Genomic DNA, 11,198 nt, shown 5'->3' with positions numbered 1-11,198 from the left:
AAGCTCTGTATAAGCCAGTCTAACCTGGAACTTATATAGCAATCTGCCTGCCTTTGTCTCTTGAAATCTAGGATTTAATTTGGATACCATTATGACCAAATAGAAAACTACAGTTGGCATTAATTTTATATCAAATCAGTAAGCTGTTTTAAGTTGTTTTCCATTATACAAGTCTGAAAAGAATGTGATTCTATTATTTGTGAATTAGATAACTATGTTTTGTAGTGAATGAGACTGGCTAATATATATATTTTGTTGTTGTTGTTGTTGTTGAATCTTTGGTTTTGAACCAGGGTAATCCAGGCTTTATAAAGAGTTTGGAAATGTCCCTTCCACAGGATGTTCCTTCCAATCTTCCTTCCTATCTGCCTCCACCATCTTACTGTTTCTCATTAGAAAAAAATAAGCTTCTAAGAGATAAATAAAAATACTACAAAAAAATATAATATATAAAACTTATATCATGTTTAATTTGGGCAAGGCAAAGCAACAGAAGGAATAGAGATTCAAGAGAAAGCACAAGAATCAAAGACATTTTTGTCTGTACACTTCAGACTCTTTTTTTCTCTTACCACTTTATTTTTAAAAAAGAGGAATACATATACAGATTTTAAAAGCATTTTGGCATAACACTATATTAACATTTTTGTGAACACTTAATTCTTTTTTTTTTTTTCCTTACTGGTTTATAAAAAAAAAAAAAGAGGGATACATTTACAGATTTTTAAATGCATTTTGGCATGATATTATATGAATAATTTTGTCAGTACTTAATTCTTTTAGAGTTTTGATAGCATCCATAGAATCCCACTAGTTACCATAAACATGAAGTTTTATAAAAAAAAAACAAGCTGAAATAATATGAAGAATAATAATAAAAAGGAAAATAATAATAATAAATGGAATCACTATATCACTTTTATTAATAACATTCTTAGAAATAACAATGTTGAGTAATTTGCTTGTTTTGAAAGTTTTCCTGTGCTAAGAAACAATAAAAAAAAAACAATTCATAAGCAAAGCAAAACAAATAAAATAACAACTGTATGTTAGGTGACAGGTAATGAGAACCCAGCAGTCCTAGTGAATTCTTAGAGATATGAGATTTAGCCACGATCAGTGCAGAATACAACTTTTTTCCCCCCACAGGGAATCCAGAACATCCATTTACCCAGAAGCACCTAGACTGAATGACCAAGCCTCAAACATGTTAGATGCTGTTTTGCTTGGCATGTGAAATGTTCCCAATAGGTTCATACTTTGGAAAACTGGGTCCTCAGCTGATAGCAGTGTTTGAGAAGGTTATGGACCCATTAGAAGATGGTATCTTTTTGGAGCATTTCATTAAGATTTGCTAGTCTGGCTACATTTGCTGGTCTCTGTCTCTCTGGTTCTGCTGGTTATGACACATCATCAGCCAAATGTCCATGGTGCACTTGACTCTTACTGTGTCACCTTCCTGCTGATAGAAGATATTGTCCCAATGACAAAAAGTCTAACACAGTCACTTTATGCAAGATAATGTGAAAACCGCTATCTATGTTTTACCTTACCCTGTGTTATTTTTCAGTGCTTGAGATAATAAAGGCATTGGTGGGCTCACATCACCTAAGTCTTACTGAACACACATGTTCTTTTCTTTTGTTTATACAACTTTGTTCTCTACTATTATTTCATTTGCTTACAAAATTGGCCACATGCCTATCAAGGTTTATAGAACATTTGGGAAAGTTAATGGCCTAGTAGAGTCAGTAGTTGCTAAATTGTCTAGGTTATTTTACTTTAAAATTTAGTTTTATAAGGGGACAAATTACAAACTTTGATTTATATTATACTTTCATCCTTAACTCTCTAATTGTTCTACACTTACTGTCTCTAAAGTCAACAAATGTGCATACACTCACTTGGGTCTTTTTTTTTTTTTTTTCCCACGGGTAAAAAAAATATACTTTTATTTGAGTCACCAGGATGAAGATTCACTTTGTGGTTCAAGTCAATGTTCAAAATCATAACAGGCCAGAAAGAATATTGATCCCAAGCACAAGGCCAGGAGGGAGGGGACTGAACAGAACAAAGAAAATATGGCAACCCGATAGAAAAGGTGAGTGGGTAGCTTCACACACACATATGCACACACAAAGTCTCACACACACAGATGAAATGTTAGACGGAGGCAGACTTCACAGGGTCACTTCTTTTTCTGTTTAAATACAGGCTCTGTGGGGTGGTACTTTTTGTCTTGTGTCCAGGTATTAGGAAATAAAATGTTCCCTACGGGGACTTGAGGAGGGAGACCGGGAAGCAGCATGGGGGAGAACGCATGTCCCTCACCACGAAGCTTCCTGTGTTGCAGGATTGGTCCACAAAAGTTAAGTTCACAGTCTAGCCAAGGTGCCTTCTTTCCTGGGTTTTGATTGGCTGAAAAGACTTTTACAAAAAAAGAGACCATGGGCTTGGGGAGTCTGTGCTCTTCTAGGGGTGGATGCTTCCGGAAAGGTATGGACTCCAGCAGGGGGCTCTCAGCACCTTAGGTGGATCCTCTGCCCTCTGCAGGTGTGTGAAAGCCCCCCTCCTTTTTTCAGGCACTAGCAGAGCAGCTGACACTTTGGGAAAGGAGGTTCAGCTGAGAGGAACCAGGAGGCTTGTAGCACCTCCTGAACACTGGCCCTCCAAGAGCAAGTGCCTGACCTCTGGTCCCCAGAACCACATTGTGCTTTGAGATCAAGAGGAAGTAGAACGGACTGGCACCTCCCTGGGGGCTCCTGAGATGCTCCTACAAGGTTCTCTCCGCACTGCCCACCAGAGTACTCCTTATCTTCACCAGGTTAGGGGTAGGAGGTCAAGGGATTGGCCGGGCAAGGAGATGGTTACTCTAGCAAGCCCTCATGACAACCACACTGCTAGCCTGACCAACGTCTTCGGGTTCAAATCTCACCTGCAGCAGGGACTGAATATGTAAAGAAATCTGACATCAGACAAAGGGTAAAGGTGAGACTCAGGGGACCCAGGAGGAGTGACAAGAAACCTCCATAGGCAGAGAAGAAACTTGAGCTTAGCACCAGCCCAGAGATGGTGTTGCGAGCTGTGGAGCCCGACTCTCTCCTTTGCTTCAAGGACAGGAGAGCCTCAAGTGAGGTGCCACAGTGTGGGTGACTTGGTCCTTCTGGTATGTAGCCTCAGACACAGACAAGGAAGCACATGTCTAACCCAGAAGCCTTCTCCCTCCTCCCTAGTCAGGTGGGAGGACCTCCCAAGATGCCAGAGACTTTTCCCATCCTCTGGCTTTACAGAACTCTAAGCCACTCCATCCTTGTGCCTCAGGAGACACAGAGACCTTTCCCCAGGGGAGCAGGAAGAAAAGCTCAGTCAAGTCCCAAAGCCACCCTTGCTCACCCTTCACAGCAGGCTCCCAGCCAGGGAGATAAAGAGAGTCCCAGAAGACTGGAGGAGGGAAGCAAACAGGCCTGGGGAGAACACCCTGTTCCATCTCTGCTGCTGCCCCTAGAACTGAGGCAAGAAAGAATCTGACCCAACCTGGGATTTCTGGGGAGCTCTTTGGCCGCCCTAGGTTTGTGTGGGCAGAACGGCACACTCTGTGTGTGAGGAAGGACTGCACACAGGGGTGGGGATGCAGCCTGAAGCAGGAACTCTGCTCTCCTTTGGATGAGGCAGAGAGTCTGGAAGATGGACTAGGGGAAAGGTCATCCATCACATTGTTCTTTCCATAGCTGAGGCCTTACTACCCACCCCCTGCGAATGTGTGGAGCCCCACCTGGAGGTATTAGGAGTATTCAGCTCACCCCAGCTCTAGGAGGAAGGGTGTCAGGGGAGCTGGACAAGGGGTCAGGAGGGGCCTAAGGCAGGAAGTGAAGCTGAAAGATAACCAACCCCTTCTCCCCAGAGACAGGGTCTCACTACATAGCTCTGGCTGTCTTGAAACTCATGTAGAACAGGCTGGCTTCAAAGTCACAGATCTGCCTGCCTCTGCCTCCCATTGCTGGGATTAAAGGTGTACACTACTACACCCAGTCTAACTGATCTGCTTAACGGGTCTCTCACTTCAGCCCAGCCTCCTCAGAACAATCCTGCCCTCCAGAGTGCCAAGCCTGTTCCATCCAGAGAGAACAAAAATCAATCAGTTGATTGGTCCAAGGGAAAACCTGCCAGAGGAAGGAGCCCATGCCAGGGGCAGAACAAGGCTTAGATTGGCAAAAGCAGCTGGAGGAGGGGCAGGGATAAAGAAGCAGTTGAAGATCTTAAATGGCAGAGACACTGAAGGGTGGATGGGCCAGACCCCAGGACAGATATGAAGGCATGGAATGCATTGAAGACAGAGGGTGGGGCATCGCAGGGCTCAGATGGCCTCAACATAGTTGGCTGGCAGCATCCCCGTGTTGCCGGTGCGTTCTATGGTCCCATACATCCAGCCATCATTGATCTGCTGTACATCGACCATGGTGTCCCCATCCTGGAAGGAGACCTCTTCCTCATCGGCAGCGCTGTAGTCATGCACCGCACAGTACCGTTTCCCGCCGCCACCTGGGGCACTGCGTTGTATGGACACAGGGGCTGCTGGCTCCTTGTATCCACCATAGGACGGGGTCACCTGATGCTGCTGGGGCTGCTGTTAAACTGGGGCACTCCTTGGGATGTGGTGAGGCTGTGGCTGTTGCTGCTCTTTGGGCCTCCAGTAGCTGTTGCTGTCCTGGGTTTCTCCGAGCACAATTCTACACCTTCCCCTCCATTGGGCCCCATGCGGCTCTTCTCAAACTCCTCATGGTATTTGATATTGCTGATCTGGTCCTGGGTCTTCTTGATTCTCTGCCGCTCGGGCGTGTCTGCCACCACGCTGAAGCCTTTGCCCTTATTCTTCTCAAACTCCTCCTTGTAGCGCACCTGACTCTGCAGCGCTCTCTGTTGCTTGAGGCAGAGGATTTCCTGAGTGTCCTCCACCATGGTGAAGGACTGCTTGGGGTAGTGTGCATTGCAGTAGGGCTTCGTTTCATAACCCTTGTAGTTCGTCATGTTCAGGGTCATCTTGCAGGTCTCCAGTGAAAGCATGCTTTATGTCAGTACTTATCCAAACAGTTCACCTTCTCTGTGGGGTACACGATTATCCGCACCAGGCACAGTTAGGGTTCATGGTTCCGGGAACAGACTGGGGCGGGGAAGCCCATGCTCAAGCATGTTCCTTTTGCCTTGGGCGAGCTGGTTGGAGGCGGTGGCTGCAACTGTCCAGGAGAGGCGACTGGCACTGGGAGAACTCACTTGGTTCTTCAATAAAACCACAGCCTATTCAGCAAATGGTGTTGGTCGAACTGGCACTCAGCATGCAGAAGAATGAAAATAGACCCTTTCTTATCTACTTGTACAAAGCTCAAGTGCAAGTGGATCAAAGAGGTCCATATTAAACCAGGTACACTTAAACTATTAGATAAGAAAGTAGGGAAAACTTTAGAACACATAGGCACAAGAGAAAATTTCTTGAACAAAACCCCAATGACTCCTGCTCTAAGGTCAAAGATTAACAAATGGGACTTAATGAGATTGCAAAGTTTCTGTAAAGCTAAGGACACCTCCTAGAAAACAAAATGGCAGCTAACAGAGTGGAAGTAGATCTTTACCAGCTCCATATCAGATAGAGGCCTAATATGCAAGGTATACAAAGAACTCAAAAAACAAGACACCAGAGAATCAAACAACCCTATTAAAAATGGGGTACAGAGCTAAACAAAAAGTTCTCAATTGAGGAATATCGAATGGCTAAGAAGCATCTAAGGAAGTACTCGACATCCTTAGCCATCAGAGAAATGCAAATCAAAACAACCCTTAGATTCCACCTCACACCAGTCAGATTGGCCAAGATCCAAAACTCAGATGACAGCAGATGCTGGTGAGGTTGGGGAGAAGGAGGAACACTTCTCCACTGTTGGTGGGGTTGTAAACTGATACAACCACTCTGGAAATCAATCTGGCAATTCCTTAGAAAATTGGACATAGTACTACCTGAAGATCCAGTTATTCCACTTCTGGGCATATACCCCAGAGACACACCAATATACAACAAAGACACATGCACCACAATGTTCATAGCAGCTCTATTTATAATAGCCAGAAGCTGGAAGGAACCCAGATTTCCTTCAGAAGATGAATGGATACAAAAGTTTTGGTACATTTACACAATGGAGTACTACTCAGCTATCAGAAACAATGACTTAACGAAATTCTTAAGAAAATGGATGCATCCAGAGAATATCATTCTGAGTGAGATAACCCAGTCACAAAAGAACAGACATAATATGCAGTTACTGATAATGGGATACTAACCCCATAAAGCTCTGAGCACCCCGGAAACAACTCACAGACTGTGTTATGTTTAAGAAAAAGAAAAAGAAAAAGAAAAACCATTATGCTCAACCCTTATATACCAAGAAAACTTTGACTAATTACGGGTTACACCTTGTTTTACATGTACATTTTGCTCATTGTAACTAATAAGACCTTAATGCACACCACCAAACCTTTAAGGGAAAAAAAGCCAAGCACTGACAAAAATGTATTCATATACTTTTATGCAAAAATGCTTAAAATTTGTACATTTATCTTTGTTTTTTAAAATAAAGTTGTTAAAAAAAAGCATGTTTCTCTAGTTTGTGATCAATAAGTTTCAATGTACATACTGAATAAGAACGTGTCTATTGTTTAAAGCCTCAATTTACAGCTTACTTGGAGAAATCATGAGAGAAAGAAAAAGTTCTCCAGATGATTATGATAGATCACAGTGCCTTGCTTAACTGAATTTATCACTTTGGGGAGGCTGATCTTGTTGGTTAGAAACACTAATAGATAAAAATATAATTATCACAAAAAACCAATAAAACTCATAAGGAGTCAATCTTAATATGACTATCCTCCCGTAGCCAGTATGAAACCCTCCATTTTAACAGAAGAATACAGAATAAAGCCATCTGGATTGTTATAGAAAAGGGCAGTCAAGTGGCGTAGATTATCCATAGCCTTATTTTCTGAGGGAATAACTTCAACCATCCAGCTAAAAAGATGTCAATTTAGAACTCAGTTTGATGTAAAAGGAGAGAGAAGATTAAGATAATTAATTAATGGGCATCTGACCATGTTTAAAGTTGGGGATGGGAAACAGTCTCAGTAAATTGCATTATAATTATGAGAAGAAAGCAGGGTCTATCTCACTGCCTTCAGGGAGCGGGATATAAAGATTAGACACAATTTTACACTTTGTGAGATGCTCAGAGTCGGCAGAGCATTATTGCTGTCATCATCAGTTCGTCACATATCCCAACAACAGCCATGAAGCCATATATTTGTTTTCCTTAAAAAAAAAAAAAAAATATTTCGAGGAGTTTCGAAAACAGCAACCCTTACTTCATTCTCGGTAGTGAAGCCATTTTCAGTGCAGATTTAGCATCTTTCCCATCAAGAGTGAGTGCCTTCCTTTATCAGCAAAGTCTGAAATTTTCAACTCTGTATTCTCCAAAAGAATGAGGCCGATGTGATCTCATGTATTTGCTCTTTAGAGACCTCGCAATATATGCTTGCAATGTTGAATACTATGACAAATGTTGAGAATGAGACTTCCTGCAGGAAAAAAAGATTAGGTCAGAGTCCAATTATGTAGCACACAGCCAGAATCAGAGAAACTAGCAAGAATCAATCCAAAGATAACCACAAACACATATTGAGTCGCACAGATAATTCATTTTATCACATATGACAAGAACTAGCCACTTGACCTACTAAATCTACACTAATTAATGGCTTAGACAATTAAACCAGTAATGGCTTGGTGGTTTATTAGGCCTCAATGGCTGCTAATTAGGTATTTAACATGAGAAACTAGAGAGCATGTTTGAAAATTATAAGAAAGGGTCTAACTATGCTGTATAATGTACTATAAATCTACTAAAAATATTGTATATAAGCAATTGAATGAGATATGTGAATAAAAGGTTCCTTAATAATTTGCTAAGACCATTGTTTCTGCCAAGATTCAGTCCTCTATAAACTTTAATCATCAAAAATGTTTAATACATCATATGGGCCATCCATATTTTAGGAAACTTAATGTCAAAAGTTCAAATAAGTCCGGTTGCTATGTAAATAGAGCCAGTAAACCATAATCTTAAAACAAATTCTAAATTTTTGGTATAGTATCTAGATAAATTATCAGAATTTTAGCATCATTTCGAACATATCTTTACCATTAAAATAATTTAGAAATTGTACTTGACTTAAAAAACTGAAAGAAATATTACATACTTTGGCTGCATCAGATCCTTCATCTTTAGCTAATGATACAAAGTATTCCTCACAGGGACAAACAGATTTCACTGTGTGACTTTTGTCTCAACCTTGACCAAAAGCACTCTGGTCATATTAATATACTGTTACCTTAAATGATTAGTGGGGTCTTTAACTTTTCCATCTTTTCTTTCTCTCTCTCTCTCTCTCTCTCTCTCTCTCTCTCTCTTTCTTTCTTTCTTTCTTTCTTTCTTTCTTTCTTTCTATCTATCTGTCTGTCTATCTCTCTTTCTTCCTTCACTCATTCATTCATTTATTGTGTGTAGCTTGTATTTGTGAATGTTCATGGTCATGTGTGCCTTAGCATACATATGGATGTCAGAAGGAGTCACTTGTTTCCTTCAATTCAGTGAGTAACAAGGATCATATATATATGAGGACTGATAAATATTGATGCTATAAAAAACTGTTTGCCTAGGATTATGGTATAATTCTGTGGTTCAAATACTTAACTAATATATGTGACACCCTGAGTTCCATTCTCAGTACTGTTAAACACAAAAATCTTATATAAGACTGGTTATCTCAAACAGATATTTGATAAATATAAATGTAATAGTATATTTGCATATTTTATTGATACTTTATGTCAAATAGTAACTATAAATTCTGCTCTACAGATGGTGAATAGATAAAATATAAATATAAAGTGAAATATTTTTATAGTTCTTAGTTTAATGTCTAGAATACGGTTATGAATATACAGAAGTCAAAGGACAACTCTCAAATGTCATTTCTCACCTACCATCTTGTAGGATTTGGAAATCAAACTCAAGGTGGCAGGCCTGTATAAGATTTCAACTCACTGAGTTATCTTCCTAGTTCATATTCTGAAAAATGTGAAAATACTTTAACAAATCACAGACAGACAGACAGACAGACAGACACACCCCCCACACACACACCAACCCCTCCCCCCCACACATACTTAAATGAAAACAAACCAACAAGTATTGTGGACATATATAGGTTTGGTTTTACCCTTGATATAATAAGAAAAAATACTGCTTATTTCAAGTAATAGATAAGATTCATCACAGAACTCTGATTTCTGGATAAAAGAAATCAGTATCCAAAGATTTATCCATTCCACATTTTTGCTTTTAGAAAGATACCAGTCTTGTTTGGAGAAATTGGAGAACCAAGCAAAGGACAAGGTTATTGCTGTGTAGATAGGGGGTGGGGCAGACAATTGGTGTTTGATTGTTTCTAGATTTCTGTAATGTATAGAACAGCACACAGCAATACCCCATGTCAATGAAGGAAGTGTTTCAAGGCTCCCCATAGATAATCAGAGATTGAAGGAGAACTCCACAGTATAGAGTAAGTATATGATTGTGTATAGATGCTTCTGGTGAAAACCTGAGTAATCATTGGACCAGTGTCCATGACAGGAACTCTTCAGCTGGCAGCCACGTGAGAATTTATATCTTCTAAGCAAAATTTACCCTCAAACTATCAATTCTTTTACTCCAGGAATCACCTGTAATGGGCTGATTTTTTTTCTTGACATTCTAAATGATTGCTTCCTAATTGCTGTTATCTCTTCATGTACAACAAAAGCATGAGAACAAATGGGAACAAGTCTATGTAATAATGAGGCACAATGCTTCCATGGAGCTTTATTTTACAAGTTCAACACAGCAAGAAAGAAGGTGATTTGCCAACTATTAAAAAAAACAAATAAAATAATATTTAAAACAAAAACTGTTAACGTCTCTAAATCTCCATTTCATCTTCCAGACTATAGTTGAATGTAAATAATGGAAACTCCAGAAGGTAAAACTTGAATAACATGCCCTACTATACCATAAAGGATGAGGTATTCAGAGACATCATCCTAGACATTATAAAGAGCTCTCTGTCCTTAGATGCTCCGAGTAAAACTTCACAGATCCTGGATGAAGTATCTCTTAAAAAAAACATTATCAGTAAGCAATAATGTGACAACTTTCTGTGAGTCACTAGTGCAGACAGTTCACATTACCTTTAACTAGAGGAGAGCCAGGACAATTCTCAAATACAGGAGCTTATGTAAGAATTTTATATGAACCACAACCGTTAATAGGGACTCAGTTAACTGTATTGTAACAACTACCAAAGACTTCCTAAGAAGTATATTACCATAATATAAACAAAAAGTCAAAATGTGCTACATGGAAATCAATCATTTGTTAAATGAAGTTCAACTTCCTTAAGACCAAAGAGCAAAACTCCAAAATATACTATATAAAATTTATAATTTAAAAAAGTTTAAGAATTATTAGATGTACTCATGATCTCTGTGAGGAATTATCTATGATGATCTGTAAGGGAGAAACCAACACAAGTCTCTGGCTTTGATTCAAAGAGATGAATCTCAGGTAGAGAACATCACTAAACTTAAAGTTCTATTTAAATAAAAATATAATTTCAGAGATATACTCTAAAGTTTATTCCATTTAAATTAAACTTGTCTAATTTATTTTCATGCCTCAGAAAACAAGGTAAAATATATAAGAATACTTTGGGTATTTTTACTGTAATTAACTAACTATTGTATTTGTACTTGGCTGAAATGCATTTAGATTACTAAGTATTCATAACAAATTTTTCCATTTTTAATAGGATCACTCAACTACCAAGTGACAATGAAAGCTCATCTAAAACTTCATAGTTTATGTTATAGTAGCTTTTATATTAGTTTATTTGTCAGATCACTACTTTTGCATTCACATACATGCATACTTTAAAAGTAAGAAATTACTAACAGTTATCTAGACAGGAGCAAATTGCTATATTTATTTTAAAGGAAACATTTGTTCAAGTAAAAAAATCATTATTTTGAAGTTTGGTGTGAAGAAAAATAAATATTTTTGGTT

At 39.2% G+C, this 11,198-nt stretch overlaps 1 pseudogene across 1 annotated transcript; it reads right to left on the bottom strand.

Moving 5' to 3' along the window:
• Positions 1–4,354: 4,354 nt before the first annotated feature.
• On the bottom strand, positions 4,355–5,143 carry LOC308436125 (LIM and SH3 domain protein 1-like; annotated as a pseudogene). The gene has a single exon. The product of its transcript is annotated as an LIM and SH3 domain protein 1-like (transcript).
• Positions 5,144–11,198: the final 6,055 nt, after the last annotated feature.

Source organism: Micromys minutus, assembly GCF_963924665.1.
Source record: "Micromys minutus genome assembly, chromosome: 24".
Taxonomy (NCBI): Eukaryota; Metazoa; Chordata; class Mammalia; order Rodentia; family Muridae; genus Micromys; species Micromys minutus.
Note: the sequence above shows the minus strand (reverse complement) of the source record. Positions and strands in the feature narration are given on the sequence as shown.